Genomic DNA, 17387 nt, shown 5'->3' with positions numbered 1-17387 from the left:
TCTCTCTAACGTTGGATGCAATTTGGCATACTCTCACCAACTAACACCAAGAAGAAATCTCCTGTGCCACAAAGGCGGTTGTGTCCATAAACCTTCATGCTTCAGCAACAGCCTGTTTGGGATGAAAAGGGACACACATTTGATACTTAGTGGTGACAAACAACATGTCAAACTAAACCCAATGAAATCCAATCAAAAGCTTTTTAATTACACTCAAAGAGACAAGAGTACTGTAAAAGGAAAGAAACCATCTCAGAGCCAAATTTAGAGTGCACGCTGGCTTCACCTCCTGAAATGAAAAACACAGAAGCAACTAGCAGATATGTTGTTTATGAGCAACAGGCTACAGTGAGTCGTGTTTTTATTTTGTCATGGCCTTTTAGCTTGGTATAGCTGATTGGTATTCATGCACTTACAGCTGTACTGTACTGTATACAGAATAGTGTATAGTAGAATAGTGTAACAATGGGACCATTTTCATATTCCCATTAAACAGAGACATCATTCCACTATATATATATATATATATATATATATATCTATATATCTATATATATATATATATTTATATATATATATATATATCTATATATCTATATATATATATATATTTATATATATATTTGTTGAAAATAAACTGTATGCTTTCATGATAATCTTAACGATATCTACACAATTCACCTTTCTTAAAAATAAAGAGCACTAAGAGGACTGAAGATCGTAAAATACAGTAGGTATACATCCACCACTGAACCTGTGTGACGTGTAGGTGCAGATCGGAGGTCCCTCGAGAGGAGGCTCAGTCAAATCCAGCTTCATGCTTGGCTGAGGGAAAAGGTTGGCAAATATAGGACAAACGACCAGTCACCGTAAAATGAAATGAGTGGTGTGAATTGAAGCAGGCATTAAGAGGGTTGTCATATGCATCAGTAATGTTTCCTGACATCTTATCTCTGGGCTCCAAAAAAACCCTCCAGATTGAAATAACAAACGGATGGCAGTAGGAGGATAATGTATTCTCCTGCCTTGAGACATTTTCATGGCACATTACTGTAAAGTGCAATGACGTCACTGTCAGCAATATAAAAAAAAAAACAACTTTTTACCATTTCCAAATTGGCTCCATTTCTGTGTGAAATCACACCAGCTTTTACTCAGTTTTACTTAATCAGCTTTATTGTGAATATCTGCTAATGGACTCTAAACAAAATTATTTAGAACAACCATCCATCACAGTTTCCTCACTGACTTCCTGCCACACCTTGGCTTTACTATTGCTGACGCAGGTGTGCAAACACACATGATTTTCCCATGCAGTGATTATTGACAGTTTTGAGTTCTACCTTCTTATAAAGTCTTATCATTGTGTCAAAGTTAGCTGTAGACTGATTACTTAACACAGGCAATTGGCTGTTCAAATAAGAATTACTTATGGTATGTTATTGTGGGTGTTGTGGGAAAAAGATTACCTCAACATTTGGCTCTGCAGTGTGAGTTTCTGAAGGCCAGTGTTTGCCTCAATGTTTAAGCCATTTTCATCAGCAGGACAGATAAGATAGATCCAGAGGAAATATGGAAGAATAGTCACTGGCTTTTGTAAAAAGCTGTTCGGAAAAAATGAAGGGATTTTGTTTCTGCCCCCTTTTGACCCAATTCAATAAATCATTGTCTCTAACCATTAACTACTGTTTGTTAGAGGCATGTGTTTGTTTCCTTTAGAAGTGAACAGACTTTGTAAAACTAAACCACATAGAAGCAATATCCTCGTGTTTTTCCTTGGCTGCGGCGAGTTATAAATCACAGTACCAGATGGGTGGGTAAAATGTCGACAATTTGAAATTACCCCTCTTCCAATAAGTCATTACTTGGAGGCAGTATCAGGCTGGGAAAGGATTAATGAAGTATGAGATCGGGCTGTGTGCCCTGCTCCTATTAGAATCACTACAGAAGTGGAGGCACCAGAAAGTTCACTTTACCTCAAAAGACGTAACTCATTTTACCCGACTGCATCTGCCGGCTTTTGACCTGAGGAATGAACACAAGTCGTCACATCATTAATGTTACTGAACAGGCTAAAAACCCAAACTGACTGCCTGAAGCTCATGGTCACTATGACTTTTACCAAGGCTACTACTACTACTGTTGCACCTTCATAGGACAAGTGTCCTCAGAAAACCATTTCCATGTCTAATCATGAATGTCTAATGTGTTCTGTAATCATGCCAATCATCATGAGGGAGAGACTGGGACTGAGCTGGACTGTGGCAGATTGCCAATGTGTCACTGCCAATAACAGCTGTGTGGTGAACTCACTCCCATTAATGTGATGTAATCCAAAGGAGCGCTCAGTTTCTCTCCAGAGAGTTGATGGTAGCGGTGTATTGAAGCCATTAAAGGTGCAATACACTGTTTCTGACACCTTGCAATTAACACATGCTACAGATAGCTGTAATAGATTTTCATTGCATGTCTTATTATATCCAATTAGAAAATGGTGCTTTTGTTGACTTTGTAAATGAAAAGAAGATCTGAACAGAGGTGTGACGTCTGTAGGATTTGCTCTAAATGTAACAAAACTGATTTGCTGGAAATGAACCAATTATTATCCATGATGCTTTGAGCTGCATTTGCGCAAGACTTCTCATGCACAGGCTGCAAATACGAAGATACGTTTTTTCAGTGCATTTCTCTAAAATTAGGTAAAGTGAATGAGTGAAGTAATGCATTTCTAGTATTAGCTCAGTCTGAACATAAAATTAGTGGCAAAGGAAAGATTCATGAGAGTGTTTGAAATACATGTGAAATAATAATAAGCCACTTGTTCCTTAATTTTGCATATGTGCGCTTGTCTGTCTAACCCCAACTCTAACTGTAACAGTTATTTAGTCCCTGATTCAGTTATTTTGGATTAACTATGATCAGAAATCAACTACCTAGTCTAGATAACCATCTGCTGTTAACTAAATAATGAAATAAGAGGTCAGTTCAAATAGGTCTTAAACAGTCCTAACTCACAGACCACAGCGTTCAACCATACTGTGCATTAAATGGGCAGTGTCTGTTTGGCTTAGTTAGCACAAAAACTGCAAAAACTCAATCCCGTCCAAAGCTAACAAAATCTACATGATCAACACCTCTAACTCCTCAGCTTATCTGTTGTACATGTTTCTACTGTGCATCTAGTTTGTGTAATAGATGGAAAACTAAACTGGAGTGTAAATATGCCCAGCAGTCTGCACTCCTCAGTGCTGGTATAGTAATGACGCTTGAACTAGATTCAACTGTAGTTGCACTGTGGCATGGACTGACTCAGGGGATGGCTATGTGGAGACCAGCATGAGGGCCTGAGAACAAGACTGGAATGTCATTGTAACAATTCACAAGAAACTGAAAACTGCTGGGCCCAAAATAAATCTCAGACATTATAAACAAATATATAGGTTTATACAACTAGTGCTTGTTTTCCTACTTAGAACCTATACCTTGCGTCTTGAGGGAATGGGTCTTTGAAGAATACAACTCCACTGAGGATTCCCATTCATCTGACCAGAGTTCCCACAAACTGCCATTGGCCATGTCTCTTTGTGCGTGTGTATGAGATTAATCATGCTGGCGTAAAGAAACCCAGACATTTCCAAGTTCACAATGGTCTCATGTACCCTCACCCTTCACTCCCACCACCCCCACTCCAAGGCCTCATTTCCCATTGTCTCCTCCAGTAAAAACAACCTGTGTTATCTCCTGGATTGTCGATAATGCTAGCTGCACAAATGCAACATTGTTTGTTCAGCCATTACGGACTAATGTCACCAAAAAAAGCCTCTGCACTTATTACAGCCACTATTGGAGTGAAACTTATCACCCAAGTCTAAAAACAGATGTGTTCCACTAGAAGTCCGTCTGGGCCAGTTGAGTTGCAGGAACCACAGCGTCTTTATCATGAACATCAGAGTTTCATCATATTTGTGAAGTTACATAATTTACATACTGACAACAATACAGCACCCTGTTATGTTGCGATGTCCAATCAGCTTGCAGATGCAGAAATGATGAGTAATTTCTTTTCTTCAAACTGGAAAACAAACAGGCTGCAGGTGGATGCGAGGTTTTAGTCAAAAGGTGAAAGGTGAAATACAGGTTTATCTGATCTGGAAAGAAATAACAAAAGAATGTATTCATCTGATGCAATGTGTCTGGATTTACAAATGGCGCCTGACTCATGCAACATGTTATCCCACAGAGCTAGGTCACTCCCTAAAGCCAGGGTGAGGGCAAACATAGCACAGTGTTTGGGGAGAGGGACTTGTTCTCAGACCACACACTAACAACTACAGCTGTTTTTTTTTAAATAATAGTGGATATAGTCTGTCATCTGATCAAAGACTTGCTATTTCTGCTCACTCAGATATGGAGGATAGAATGTCTCTTTTTACTGCAGCTAGTAAAATTATCATTAATAAATTACAGGACAAGCTGACATCATCTAAGAAGGTTGTGCAATGTGTGCAAGGTTTGAGCAAGTTTAGTAAAATATGTGCTTATAATTTATTTTCTATGATGTCCTGCTCAACACACTGCCAACCTCATCACTCCTTTTACCAGAATGGTCAAGAAAAAATGAAACAAGCCTCGTGCATGTTTCTTGCACAGTGAAACATTTTCTTTTGCCCTGGAGTTGTGATGCTGTTGGATGGAAGGGTTGGAGTGTGGTGAGTTGCAATCATGCCATCTGGGCATTACCTGCTGTAGGAACCACAGATGGAGGTCAAGTTTACACAGCACACATGGCAACGCCATTCATTCAACACGCCAACATGCAGCACTGGAAATTTCCTTTGTAGTGTGTTCACATTGAGGGTTAAAAAAAGACCAGTGAGGAAACTTGATTCAGTGTGGTTCTGGAAATTGTCAATGACAAGGCTGAGAGTTTGCACCTGTTATGAATTAGCACATAGTTTTATATGTCGTATGTTCACACAATACTGTGGCATTAAGAATTACACAGCAGCAGAATTTTTCTATAACAGACACATTGAATTTAATTATGTAAAGATGGCATCTCATATAACATATTGCTTATTTAAAGTAATTATTCAATTACTTATTACCACATATAGAACAGTTCTGTTTTTAGACTGTAAGGCCATGCAATATAATTTGAAGACTGTGCAATTTAGCAAGACTGTACAGCATGGGCCAAATTACCTAACGTAAAAGAAAACAAAAGAAAACAAACAAACAAACAAACAAACAAAAAAAAAACAGAAAAGGAAACAAACAGGATATTGTTGGCCCCTGTCCTGTAAAACACTTGGTCTACGTCTCATCAAACTATCTTGAACCTCGACCTGCCCTCCTTGCAACATGGATCTATCATAGCAGAGGTTTAGGGAAATGTTTGAGACAACCAAACAGGCAGCAACCCAGGAAACTCTAACTCAAGAAGGAAGCATGATTGTGTTCTAAGATAAATGAGGAATTCAATTAGAAGACAGTCCACGTGACATCTGAAAAGAGCGTGAAAGTAAATAGAAGAACGAATCAAGAGGAGATAAAGAATGAATTATATTCACTTTTAATCTACTTTAAAATACAGAATAAAACCGTTCACACACAGCAACAAGTGGAATTGTATGGCTGTGAATGACTAATTAACTCACAGACATAACAGAGAGAGAAAAAAAAGACCAAAATAGACATACTGTAGGTAGCACTAATGCAATCCAATCCAATTCAGAGACATGAAAGAAAAACTCTTGGTTTCCCATGGTTCACTGTACAACGTTCTCCATGCAAGAAGAAGAGTGTGTTCCAAAAACACACGAGAAATCACAGAGGCATATTTAATGAACTTTTTTTATTTGTGGTGTTAACTCTGGCTGAACTCATCTCCTCTAGTGCACCCTCACAAGAAACATTAGCGCACACAGGCTGTGTGATCCATTCCATTAAGGCTAAGTGGGTAATGACAATAGACAGGATAATCGGATAACTTCATTTGATTTAAAGTAGACTCTTGGCAGCATGTAGTACTTCTATATCTTGGTGGGAAGGACCTCTGTGTAAAATCACGCAATTTTAAGAATAGCTATGAGCCTAACCCTCCTCTGTGTTTCCAAATTTCTGCTTCCTCATTTGGAAAACTGGGTTTCATTTCAACACAGCACGGAAAAATGGTCTATGAACAAATATTTGTTTTCACTTTAGCTGCTGACATCCTTCATTTCACACATGTCTCACCTTGCACCAAGGGAGGAAAGCATCATTACAAAATGGTTTGTGCAGTTGGCTTTTTGCACATCACGCACACACACACATGCAAAAACATACAAGAATTTTGTAGAAATACGAACGTGTGCAGAGAACTTAAAATGATGGATAAAACGTCTGTGCATAAATGCACATGAGAATATGTTCTGCTGTGTACCCGTACCTGTGTACAGCTGAGTGAGATGAATGAGCACTAAAAGATAGTAATTAGTGTATTAAAAAACAAGAAAGTTACCGTGCAGCAAAACCGAATTCATTACTTGTAACTGTTCAAACCCTTCTCTACCTTTTTTGTTTTAGTATCAGTAATTAGGTTAATTGAACTTGCAACTACTTCATAGTATGTAACAAAAACAACAACAGAAAATCAAGGAAACCAGGACATTGAACTGGTTCCTTGGTAGAGAATACATAACATGCAGACAAACTTTCTACCCAGTGAGAAGATGATTGCATGGACTGAAATGAGATGTTGTGTAATCAGGATTTTATCAGTTCTATCACATAATCTGTATCTGTCTGGTTTAACTGCTATCAACTGTAATAATTGCATCAATCTATAAATGGGGTAACTGAGTCCAGTCCTCTGTCAAACACTGACACAGAGAAGAACAGCCAAACTATAACATCAGGATCACTAATTACTCTCAAAGTTCTCCTCATGTGTTGTACTGATGAACTGCGTCCTTACCAAGCTTTAAACATGTACAACTAGCATCTCTGGGAATCTAGTGTCACTCAAATAGTTTTGCACATTTACACACTCTTCAGTTGCATATACAAGCAAAGTTCTCACACCGTTGAGACCTGCATTAGCCTCCGTATCTTCTCAAATACAGTACATATTAAGTGTCCATCTGGTGAGACTGCTATTTAGTAATATGTGTTTAATAGGAGACAGTTACGACCTGAGTGAAGTAGAGATGTCTGTGAAAGATAGAGAAAAGCATTAATAAAAGATTCAAATAGAAGGTGAAAACTGTGGTAGCATGCTGTGAATCTGTATGAAAATACAGTATGGTTGAGAAAGTTACAAATGAAGGAGCATTCAAAAATTAATTTTCATGTTTAAATTAACATTAAAAGGTGAGGAGCATCACAGAAAACGTGACAGCTGGTCTTGATAACCCTGGTGCAGCAGTTGTTGATGTGCTCAGCTGTGCCTTGAATATATTTTTATAGACTCTCAATAATGCCTGAAACATTCTTAGTCAAGGTTTGTGAGTATATTTCTTTTTATATATATATATATATATATAAATCATGGGCCACAAGCTGCTTTTATGTGGTGTTCTTATGAATAATTATAGTACACAGACTTGGTGTCAAGCCTCAAATATGTTGTTTTAACATTGATAATATGACATATACATGTATATGACACATGTTATGTGCAAGTGTTTTATCGTGTTACAATTGTATTACAGTATATTCTGTGGTCATAAAGGCTCTGTACAGAGCAGTGTACACATTGAGAGGCACTGTCATCCTGTACACTGTAAGTATAGATAGCTACTCTGTACACAGTATGTACCGTATCATTTTAGAATAGATACCCTTTAGTTAGAAAATACTTTGTAATGTATTACATATTTGTACGTACTGTACAGGTACACCATAATTACAAAAAGGTAACCTGTAAGTTCAGTTTAATTATGCAGTAAGTTGTTTTTTTTTCATGGTACACTGCAAAAAGACAAGACAAACATGCAGAGGCACTGAGTGAGCATGCTGATCATATGACCACATGGAAATGTCTTGACTAAATACCAGCTTACTATCAAAAGTTGAAAAAGAGAGAGAATACATTTTAAAATTGATTTTGGGATATTGTAAACATATGTTCCTCCCTTCTTTGTAATTCAGTCCAAATAAAAAACTCCTTGTTTGTGTCTTTCATGACACATTCATCAAATTGACCTGGGTTGTCATTTCTAAAGAAAGAAGTCCGATTTCCGGATCAGATTTCTATCTGTGCTTAACCCAGTATCACACTATAATAACATCTGATCTTTCTTCTCTGATTGACATGTGATAGTCCTGCCCACCTCATCACATTGTCCTATGCTTGTTGCTGTTAAACTGGTAATTAGAGGGGCAATCAAAATCTCAGTGACATGTAATCCCATTAGAAATCTGTCCTACTGTCGTAAACTGTAATCAACACTATAATCTTGCGTCTGTTCCCCAATTCTCTACCTCTTGGCTGACCTTGTTAGCACTGCTTGCGTCAGACCAATTTGACTAAATGGAAATAAGTCGCTGAAATGACCTTCGCAAAACGCTTGTAAATAAATGCAGGAGAAAAAGAAAGAGAAAGTGTATATCTAAAATATCCAAGCTGTCTGACACTTGACATAGTTCTATTTAAGTGTCTAATGGTGCAAACGCTGGTCCGTGAAGTACACAAAACACAGGTTGAGTCATTTTTATTTTCTTTAAAAAGGCAGTCTTTACTGCCGATTCTGACTCAGTAGCAAAGCAGTCTGTCTAACGACTTCTGGATAACAAGGCTGGTTTCTAACTCTGTTTTTTTTTTCCCACATAATGAGGACTGGTTTTCCCTGAGCAATCAGATGTCCTGTTTGCATTTTTGGACCGGTCCTCGACTGGCCTTGCCTCAAAGGAAGCTCCAGACACTGGAACTGGCTGCTCTGTTTTAAAAGTAAAAGAACAGGTCTAAGCTCGTCGACTGCCTACATATACCATTATCAATACAAGTAATGTTCCAAAGCAAAAGGGCGCCGGCTGAAGAGATTCTATCTCAGGGCACGCTCACATGTTTTCATGCCATTCATGTCCCTCAGATGTCCCAATCTGAAGCAGAAAACCTCTCCTACCTATCTTCTCCGTCACGTTTATCAAACCTGCACTCACGCATTCTTACAGTCACCTCTGTCCTCTTGCTCTGTCTCTCCAGTGGAATTCAAGCATAAACTGGCCAGTCGAGATTCCTACAGACATACGAGTAAACAGATGAGGCTGCATTAGAAAGTAGTGTTGAAGTGTGTCTTTCTAATCTTAGTCTGACTGGCACTGAAGAGGTGAGCATGTGAAGGGACTTGCGTGCAGCACAGGAATTTTACAACAAAGGAAGACAGATGCCGCCTTCCCCTCGCTGGCATCTTTTCCCTTTATCGCTAAAGCCCTTGGGATCACCAACAGAGGAATCACAGATACTGTCACAAAGCTTTCCCAGGGTAATAACACAGATGATGATTATATTTGATAAAACATTGTCAAAACAAACAAACAAACAAATAAATAAAATCAGAACAGTACAGCATGTTGTTCTCCTCATTGATGGATCATTCACTAGTAGATTACACAACCCAGTTTCCCTTCCTCTACATTTCCTTTACTCAGCTTTATCTTCAATCAGCATGTTGAGCCTTATTACAATACGCTTCACATGGCGCCAGGGGCTGAACTCGAAGAAAGTCTTAAGGGTGCAGTCACAGGAGGCACCAAAAGATATTTGTTTTAACCTCCACTCACGTTATTTCGGTCTTCTTGCTTCATCAGAAAACATAAGAGGGAGCATTGCAGTTTTTTGCCACTCAAACGCATAAAAAAGAGACACGACATGTATAATTAAACTTTAACTTGCATGGACCTTGCATATTTGTACATGCAGTATGAAGCAACATTAACATTAATATGATGCTTTTTGTCCACCTCACAGAGGTAATTTCACCATTCACTCTACTTTTAGCCCCGTTTTAGTCTCCACCAATTCACGAGAGGAATACATGGATCTTTAGCTGCTAAATGCTCCCCACTGATCACCAGTTAGTTGCTAATTGTGTCTGTCTGCAGTTTGGTGCCTAACAGGTAGGGTATAATGGGTTTTTAATTTGTTGAACAGATGGCTGCTACATTTGGAAATGATGCTAATGAGAGTAGAAGGACTCAATGAAAGCAGTAAAGCTGCAGGCTTGAAAACCAAAACATTTTCTGTGGGTCCATCGCTGCAAGTGAGCCAGTCATGGAACCACAGTCGATAGAAGACATATTGATTATGGTTGCTTTAGCGCTTATGTCAAAATTCTTATCTCAAAAAGCAAAAAAGTCCACGTGGACATAAAGTGAAGAGAAAGAAATGCCATCAGCATTATTTGCTGGTTAGTGAATGTAATTTAAAACGTTTTACAGCCTTTTAGTCAACATCACTCATGGACACATGCAAAGGCTAAATTGTATATAGTAGATATTGTAAACATTGTATGCAAATGAACAAACCAACCAGCAGAAACCAGGCCAAACAAAGAAACTTCAGAATATAACTGAAAGAAGAACTTTGTATTGAGAGGAGAAAAACAAACAAACATCCATATACTTAACAAAACACCACTGGATGTGAGTGTGGAACCATGTGAACAGTGCTGCTAATGACAGCAAGCTCATGTTGCATGATGGCGTAATGATAGGAGAGGGCAACAGCAATTAGAGTTGAAAAGAAAACGCCTTATAAGGACACGTTGGGGGCATGCATTCAGAAAAGTGAACATAAACAAGATGGGGACAAGTAAAAGTAAAAAGCAAAACAAAGTGGCAATGATCATTATAGCCCTTACATTCCTGATTTATGATGTGCCATATGCTCTGTTTGTTTTTCTTCACACTAATACTTCTTAAGTGGTCTATTATTCAATTATCTGTTTTATTTAATAATGGGTTGAAGCTATGTAAAGCTATGCGAAAAACTCAGTAATATAATATAATTGAATATTCTGTCACAATTTTGTCAATTAAACCGGATCAATCAAAGTGCATCAAGGCCTTTGTACTTTTATTTGACATATTATTGATGCTTGGGTCGTTCCTGCCTTTCTACTATTTTCTACTCCGATTTTTCACTTAGAGTAAAAAAATAAACCTTTGGCAGAAATCATACCATTTTATCAACCTTTCCAAAACAAGCCACATGGCATGGTGCTGCGTGGATGCCAAAAGCACTTTTATTGGTTTGTTTTTTCTAATTGTTATCTTGATATTAAAAAGCTTTGCTTGTTCTGTCAACATACAGTAACTGGTCATAGAGCAGAGTGTGTAGAAAGACGGGGCCAGTAGTGCCAGTCAGATAAGATTGAAGTTGGCACGTTCACACTGGCTTAATGGAGAGCTGGCAGCACTATTCACACACTGCTCAGCTGGACTTACAACGTCACCTGCAACTTCTCAAAAACGTGATGTGATGGGTTACGGGCCACGTACTGAAGTGGCCTCACTGACATTAAATTAGGCTGGTCCGTAGCATATAGTGTTGGGGGATCACACTGGTCCATACTGGTCCGAAGAATCCCTACCAACCTGTCAGCTGCTTGTTGTTCTTCTTCTGTTTTGCTTGTGCTCTTTTCTCCGTGCACTTTCCACTCACCTTAACTGGTCGAGGCAGAAGGCCACACACCCTGTCGCCTAGTGCTTGATCAAGTGGGGCTTTTAGGGCTTTCTATTTAATTTGTAGTTGTTATGTATTGTGAGGTCTTAAATCGTTAAATCGTTAAATGGTCAGTTTCTAAAAAGACACGATACACATGCTTTAAAGAGTATAGCAAAATAGAAAAGAATGAATAAAGATAAAAATAACCATAAACATATTTAACTTCTCATGTCTCTGAGCACAGACATGAGATTATCTGATACTATCTCCGTGGGGCTTTCTTTACATTCCCAGTCACCCAACATATGTGGGCTGTCCCCCCGACAGTAATGTTTACATGCTCAATGCATACAGCCTTTGTGTGTTTGTAGACTGAACATAATTAGAAGAATTTAGTTCATAGGGGACTGGGCTAGCTCAGTATTAAAGTTAAGTGTTGAGGGTTCAGGCCAAGGTTAGGGATTCAGGGATGAATGGAAGTCAGTGCCAGTAATGTCAGTAATGTCAAATTTGAAGAGAACAAGAATGTGCATGTACTAGTGGGCGTAAGTGCAGCTTGATATGTGGGTGAGTTCTTGTTTCATCTGGTCAATCAGGTGAATCTCAACATATGAATCGTAAAGGAGAATTCGCTGGTTACTGGTCAAGTGATCTGTGGCCTCAACAGACACACTGCAGTGGGATAAAAAAACAACATTTTTATGAGTATTATTTCCATTTTAAAATACAAAACATTACTTGGTCTAAAATGAGGCCACTTAAGCTGGGTGGTGTTTTGCAAAAGCAAGGTACAATGACGTGCCTTGAAACACTGTGGTGGAATGATTTGGTTACTGTAATGTGGTTGTTAATGGTTCAGGCAAGTCAAAAGGGGTTCTGTAAACCCAAAGAAGGACTGTTCATAGCCGTGTTACAAAAAAAATTAAAAAAATATAAACATCTCATGGCTGATTGACAGGCCTCATGACTTAATTATTATAAAGTGGACTTGTGGCCAGAGAAAATTGGTGTTACACCTTAAAAACTAAGCCAAAGCCCAGTTGCTCATTCACATTGGGCTGGGCCTTCAGACATTACTTCAGTGTTTGACTGTAAAAACTCTGCATTAAAGCAACATGCAAATTTTTTTAGAAAGTAAGAGCTGGTAAATTTGCTACATGAGTGAAATGGCTGCTGTGGCTACATGCAAACTTTGTTTGTAGCAATGTAAACACAAACACAAACCGTAGGATAAACAGAAAAAATGATAATACCTTAACTGATTTGAACTTTGCATGGTGTCGCAACACAAAATTCTCTCTCTCTATCTCAGTTATGATCATTTGATGGGTAATGACAACTGGCCAACAAGGTGATTTGTAGAACTACCCATATATTGTCATCTGTTTATAACGTTGAATCAGTTCAAACCTGTATCAGTTTCACAACCACTGGTCTACAAAAGTAGAGCTGGGTTCCTGAAGTCTCAGGGTTCTCAGGCGTATGTATAAGATGCAGACATGAGAGTTGACAGAAATTAACCTAATGTGCAACATGACAGTATATATGAGTGAATATGAATGAATTCTAGACAATAGGAGACAATAATCTGTGCCACTTACCTGCATCTGCATAGATCTAACACAGTGATCACTGGTTAACCTGTGCAACCTTCTGATAACACAAAGGAAACAAGATAATCTATGAATGCCTTCTTTTCTTTATTTGTTTGTTTGTCATATTTAGGCATCCATTCTACAGTTTGGCCTCTCATCTTTGCCCTGTGCTGTTCTTGTACCCCCATTTAATCTCTCTATGCTCAATTAACTGTCTGCTGTTTTGTCTCACTTTTTTTTTTTTAACTGACAAGACAAGTTATCTAGATTTCCCATGAGACGAATCCTTGTCTGGCATGTTTACCTGATACAGCGTTTCACCTACTGCTGGATTTCACCTGGCGTGTCACCATTAATCCAGTGAGATCACAGGTGGTAATGAGTAATTTTCATGATTAATGTCAAATAAACTCCCACTGACTGCAGAGGGCCAACATACTGACACTAGTCATCGATCCACCCAGGACCAGATGAGAGCTGAACCAGAGCCCTTCTCTCTCTGTCTGTGTCTCTGGCGCCAGCACTGTGCACTCCTGCCTTCCTCGCTCTGACACTGATTCACAGGATGATCAGATGCAAACCACTTCTTTTATTAAGATATAGAGCCGGTGTCAACCTCTGGCTCAAAATTATTGTTTGACTTAAAGTAATAGTTGCAGACCTTGTGGCTGTATGGATTTTTAATAGCATATTGTAGTGGCCACTGACAGCATTCTCGCAAATTTACAGCCTAGCGATCTGCTCCCACTGACTGAAGGTTAACCAAAGGGACTCACACATTATGGTTTTTACTTGTAATTGCACTTCTCTAATCGACTGGCCTGTAGCACGTGTCCTGGTTTTTACTAATGACTCCTTGTCATTAGAACCTGAATCCTCTGTGGATACACACCAAAATCACATACAAAGCTCCTTCACTGAAGAATTTACCCCTTACTGCCTTGTGCCTTGTGATCTTTACAAACTTTATGCACTATGGTCGAGTATAACCTGAGTAATCAATCTCCTCTACATATATTATGCACAGATTATGACAAACATCTCTGTATCACCATATATTATAACAAACAAATATCACGGTGCTCCACACAGGCAAACAATAACATACTGACCAAACAAACACTGTAACTAAGTAATAAAAAAGAAACCACACATCAACAGAACCACTTTGGCACAACCCTGAACAGGATGAGTGGTTTACAAAACAAAAAGATGGATACTCTTTATGGAAACTGGGCTGTGCAACTGGCAGGAGTATGGACATTAACAGTGTTGAATTATAATTCATTTACTAAGTAACCAATTAAAATATGACACATAATTAATACACATATTACTAATAAAATTTAAACGAGGAATTTTAAAGTAAAAATGTTTGATTGGAGAGGTGGACTGTGACATGGCATTGTTAAATGTTTAACTCTTTTGGTTATTAAGTGCATGAGTTTGAGATAGGAAGCATCTGTATGCAGTCAGTGTGGTTTTCAGAATGAAATACTTATCATGTTCTCAGAAATAGCCGGACATTGGCCTTGTTTCTCTCCCGAGAGTGTATGGAATGAAAGAGGCCATCAGTGTCTTAAACCCTCAGTATTCCCTGTGTACCGCCCCAGAAACCCTCAGCATGTGGTTCCACTCAGGGTATAATGAGTGTGATTTACCCACGACATGATAGTTGCTGAAGGTTGAACAGCGTCCTCTCACCTCAGCACTGTGGCTTCATACTACACTATCTGCTGGCTTCAACCCCCACAGGATGCATCCATGTAAAAATACAATAAATGTTCTCTAGTGAAATGCAATTTTCCTCACATTCTTACAATACACGTACTGCATCTGATTTCACTGTGCATTTTACTTTTACCAGGTATTATTAGCACTCTGGGGTCTGAAGTTTGTTTTGCACTTGCAGCCACTCCTTCCTCCTTCCAGTCTTGATTAGCTTTCCCAGTTAATGGAGAATTTCCTGCGCAAAAGAAAAAATAGCAAACTCATCGGAGGCATTTGTAAACATCTGAGCTACAGAAAAGCCACAGCCATTCAAACTGCACTGAAGGTGCGCTGTTAAAGCTGAAACAACTGGATTTTGGTCACAACCATTAAACATGGAGAATTAGGAAGATAAAACAGATTGTGCAGTCAGATTAAAATGTCATATCTTTTCTTATATGCAGCAGTATTGTGTGTTTACACTCATAGCACTGGCTGCCGGTTAACTTTTGTTTGACAAGTCGAAGACATTAAACACCTCTCGTATTTTTTCTGCCAAAGCAAATGTGGCCACTTCAGGAGATCCAAGCATCTTGAAGAGCCACTCAAAAAAAAAAAAAAAAGTCTAGTGTTAAACAAATGGTCTGCAACAAGCACAGCTGCTGATGTACACCATCATGATTTTGCCATTGGCAATGAGTGGGAGAATGACTATGCTGACTTTTCAAAGCATGGGAGCTTTGGCAAAGAACAGATGGATTGTGTTGTGAATAGAAATGTAAGTTTGTACAGACCAGATGGCCGCCACAGGTCATGCCTTTGCTATATCCTGTTAGTCTTAACAGAAAAATACCAGAAGTTTTTTGAATACAAGCAGATTGGAACATATTGTAATTGAGGATTTGAGGAAGCATTCCCAGGGTAAAGTATATGTGGAGAGTGTGAGTGTAATAAGCGTTTTAATGCCTTATGATTGCCCTGATGATTTACAGCCTGTCATCATGGACTGAGCAAATCCTGGACTGTTCTGCACACTATAAATTGGGTTTTCTGTCAAGGAAATATGCAGCTCTTGCCAAATACATCCCCACAATTACAATTTGTTTCACACAAAGCGGGGAACAAATTAGGGCATCACAAACATTTAAGTAGCAGACTGTGCAGGTCAAGTGCACTGTGGAGAGTCATGTTCATCTTTAAAGATGATGTTGGACACATCACATTTCAAATCCCACCAGAAAACGTTAACCCTGTAAATCATCAAAACATGCATGGTATATAATACTGTTAAAATAAAAAGGTAGGTTCTGTAATGGTGAGAAAGCTGCCGCGGCCCGTTCTACTATCAACAAATCAGCTTGTGCCAGCTGCTGTGTTTGACCAGATTAGGACCAGGTCCAGATCCACCAATGGCATCTTCTCACGCAACAACAAATGAGCAGCTGTCAAGCTGTCAGCTCCGCAGTGGTGACCTTCATTTACAGAAACGGGGCCTCTTGGTCATCAAGCTTGAAAAGGCGCCAGTGTTTTGCTTTTGACTGCTTTTCCCTTTGTGAATGCACTCAAAACGCCACAACTTCCTGTCAGATGAGTGACAAAGTGATGCCTGACTTAAAAAAAGCCTTTTTTAAAAATCTAAGCCTAAATGGGGCAAAAGTGAAGGAAGATATTGAAAAACGTGAATCCCTGTTACAGCACAAACTAATTCAATATCAATTTTAACATTAGTTTAACTGAAAATAAAATTTTTCATTGAATAGAGTTAAGTAAAAACCTCTTAGTAACTTTGAAATGCTCAGGTTATTAACCCAAATAGGACTCTATGTGCAAATAATAAGATGATTTATCTGATGTTATTCTGTTCAGTAGGACGTTGGAGCCAGCGGCCACCATGAATCAAATGAAAATCTTTGGTATTTCAGGGCAAAAATCAGCACAGATATTTTACACCTGCCAACAAACGTGTGAGTGTAGCCTCTCATTAGTCAAAGTCAAAAGAAAAGTGGGAAATAAATGCAGAGCGGCCACAGCTGCAGTTGCAGGGCTGATCAGACCAAAGAAGGAACTGCTCGGTGACAGCTCACCGCAGCGGCAGAGGGCTGGATATCTGAAGTAAATCGCATGGAAGGCATTTGCCTGATTGTTCTTCTTCAGTGTGCTGGCTTGAGTAACCGCAAGATAGCAATCTATTATTTTCTTTTACTACTCTGAGTCAAACGGAGGGCACCTACTTCCTATTCTCTACAGCTGAGGGTGCCTCGTGTGTTTTGGTCTGCAAAGCTGACCTCAAACTCTATTACAAATAAACCTTTAGAGCTATACTGTGGAGATAATGATCTATAATTATAATTACAGCAGCTTAACTTCCTTATATTCCAATATTGTTATATTTACTGTAGGTTTGGTGTTCCATGGCATTCATGACACAA

Source organism: Anabas testudineus, chromosome 9, assembly GCF_900324465.2.
Source record: "Anabas testudineus chromosome 9, fAnaTes1.2, whole genome shotgun sequence".
NCBI classification, from domain to species: domain Eukaryota; kingdom Metazoa; phylum Chordata; class Actinopteri; order Anabantiformes; family Anabantidae; genus Anabas; species Anabas testudineus.
The sequence above is the reverse complement of the archived record's forward strand: the minus strand, read 5'-3'. Positions refer to the sequence as shown.